Source organism: Gavialis gangeticus, unplaced genomic scaffold (genome assembly GCF_001723915.1).
Source record: "Gavialis gangeticus isolate Ggan-Ray unplaced genomic scaffold, GavGan_comp1, whole genome shotgun sequence".
NCBI lineage: Eukaryota > Metazoa > Chordata > Crocodylia > Gavialidae > Gavialis > Gavialis gangeticus.
In genome coordinates this window covers 987,106-990,317 of record NW_017729007.1, presented here as the reverse complement: position 1 = coordinate 990,317, position 3,212 = coordinate 987,106, and the positions used below count along the sequence as shown (strand labels likewise).

The 3,212-nt window shown below is 41.1% G+C and overlaps 1 protein-coding gene across 2 annotated transcripts in view; it reads right to left on the bottom strand.

Annotated features, from left to right (window-relative positions):
* EPB41L4B (erythrocyte membrane protein band 4.1 like 4B) overlaps positions 1-3,212 on the bottom strand; it is a 236,630-nt gene that overhangs the window by 205,273 nt on the left and 28,145 nt on the right. The window lies entirely within an intron of this gene.

The window sequence follows — 3,212 nt, the reverse complement described above, 5'->3', positions numbered from 1 at the left end:
ATCCCCTTTTTTTTTTTTTTTTTAAACAAGCAAGTACTAATGCACTTTTTTTATTCCTCAACCATATTTGGCACAATTTTTCACCAGCTGGTCCAAAAAAAGGTGAATTCTGGCAATCTTACTAGACAAAGGTTCCTAGCCCAAGTCATGCTCAATGGTAGGTAGCACTTGTAGATTTGTGAACTGACATTAACCCAGATCTGGCTGCTTTGCATAGCTTCTGCAAAATCTGGGTTGAAGACTGCTACTGGCCTGGCATGGTCAGTGTTTTAAGTGTTTTATATTTTTAGGGTCTCTCTGAACCCTACATCTCACTAGCAGCCAGAATTGTCCAGGGGGCTTCAGTGCAGTGCAGAGCAATAGTGAATTATCTGGATGGATATGGTGCCCAGGAACACTGAAAGTACATCAGGAAAAGCTACCCTTGACACAGCCAAAAGAATACCTCAAGGAAAGAACGGTCACCCTTACCGTGAATGAAAAATGGCTTGGCGACAACGAACAGCAGATCTGGGATTTTGAAAAGCAGGGTGCAGTCAGGATCAGGCCTTTGGCTTCTAGCACTGGCAGGACTTTGCAGGCACTACTGGGTGCCCACCTGATGTGGGAATGACAATAAATATTCTAGCCCTTCCTACCTATGCTCCATTCCCAGAGATCCCCTGGACTCTGAAATCAAATTAACAGACTCCTCCCCACCACCAAAACAGAATTAAGAGCTCTTTTGTTGGGGAAACATTTTCCACACAAAAGTAAATCGTTTTTACATTGCTGTACCCTGAAGGCAAAGAACCTAGGTGTCAGGCAAAACAAACTTACTATGCTATGCAGCAGCACACTCTCAACCATGCTGTGCACTCTCTCCTGAACTGGAAGCAGCAAAGCTGTATTCATGCAGCGCTGCTAAGAGTCAATGGTCACAACTGCGGCAACCTCGATTTTAGTTTGCAAGGCAAGTGTGGTGCACAGAAACACAGCATGTGTGAAGGCAACACTACCTGCTGTAATAAGTTTGCAATACAGTCAAGTACCATGACTTCAGAATGGCTTTCCTTGATTTTCACCAAGCTAAAAATGTAATTAAAGAGTTTTTACTTAAAAAGACAGTGGGTTTGATTCGGTGTTGTGCTCCAGTTTTACAACTGTTATCTGTCATCATCAAATGAGAGTGCCTTCAATGGAGTTATACTTGCATAAAACAGATCAATACTTTTGAAAGCAAGGTCATTATAGAAATGAAATCATTCTTCCATCAGATCAATTCCACTCAGAAAATGGCAAGATTATGTTTTAGGCCACATTTCTGCAGTAGTAAACTAAGATTTCTCTCAGCTGATTTCTCACTTTTGTCCACTTGGCACAAGTTTTCTCAGACAAAGACAATTTTTATAAAATTCCAATTTCCCTCATTTCTTTGTCTTATCATCTTGGGAAAAAATGCAAAACTCTATGCAACTCCTTAACTGTAACAGCCAATACTTTCCAAAAGTAGGATGCTCATATGAGATTTTTTAAAAGTATATTTATGTCAAACTACAGTCAAACTGTAGCTAGTGAAACTCTCATCCGAAGATGACCACAACTGCCAAAAGAAAACTGAAGATGGCACAATAGCAGCAGCATGCCTCTTAAGCAACACAGGCTGATACAAATACACCACACACCTGTGCTTTGCAAACTCCACTGGCTCCCCATTCGCTTCATAACAGAATTCAAAGTCCTGGTCTTGACTTACAAAGCCCTCAAAGGTGACCTGCAAAGGAAAAAAATTGGGTTTGACCCTTTTTCATTTGCTTGCTTTGCTGCTTTATTATGCACAAAGAAGGCTTAAAAAATGGTTTGCCCATGCTTGTTTCTAACCTTAAAATCAGCAGCAATTGCAAGTCCAGTTTTGCTGGAAGACTTGTTGGAGGCTTCAGAGATACCATTTACAAGCTCCCTCAAGTCTTTAATTGACCAACGCAGCATGCTGAATCCCAAGTCAAACATATTTCTGCCCAAGGACTTGTTAAGTGTTCACATGACCAAAAGCCTAAAGAAGTTTAAAATCAACAGTCACTTTCCCTCTCAGTGAGGTTTTACTTGCATGGTATCTCTGGTAACACACTACCAGTTCTTCAGTAATCCACAGGATTTTTTCAAGGCAGACAAGACCTGAATTGGTAACATAAAAAACAAGCAACAAGGAAGGGAAAGAAAAAACAATGAACCAAAAGAAAAAACCCACTCAAAAACCAAAACAAACCCCAACATTTTAAAAACGTAAAACAAAACAAAAAATAACTCATTCAAAAATCCAAGACAAGACATTTTCATGCCTTCTTTACACATTATAAAGTTAAAAAATGACATAAGAGCACAAACCCTTTTCTTCGCTTCTGAAGGTCACCTTTAATAATTAGGTTACTGAACAGAATCCCTAACCACAATTTGGGACACATTGTTATATATGGATTTTATAAACACATAGGTAGAAATAGCCCACATTCCCTAGAGTTTAGGCATATTAGAATTTGGGTTCCTTACAAATCCACATTATTTTCTATGACCATCCCAACTCAGCTTTGGTCCCCACAGAGATTTGCAGGTGCAGAAAGAAGCAGGAGGGAACTTTCAGACACTCCACATCAAAAATTTAGGACTGCTCCCAAGACTTTCTTTCAGTCTAACCATGGCACACTATGTTTTGATAAAGCTTCACCCCCAAAACAGAAGCTATACACTGCCAAATATAAATACTTTAAAACTTCAAATATTTTTTGCCCCCCAGGCTGCATCTGGACCACAAGGCTCTTCACAGGCCAAATGCAGATCACCCCTGGCAGCAAGGTGAACAGTATTAGAGAGCTGCAGGGGTTAGGGAAGCCATTAATTGCCCCACTGCTGGTGAAACGTGTCTGTGCACTGGAATTCAGTGGTGGATGCCATCCTCTGCCCCTCCAGGAGGCACACAGGCCAAATAATACATCTTTTCAGGTGCATGTTTAATAATCCTGCTTTTGTACATATTCTGTATGTGAATACTTCAATTAACAAGATGTGGGGAGATGTGGGCACGCTAGAAGGGAGGAATAGGTTGCAATCGGACCTAGACAGGTTACAAGGGTGGGCGGATGAGAACAGGATGGGTTTCAACACTGACAAGTACAAGATGCTGCACCTGGGGAGGAAGAACCAGCAGCATACCTACAGGCTGGGGAACTCCCTTGTCA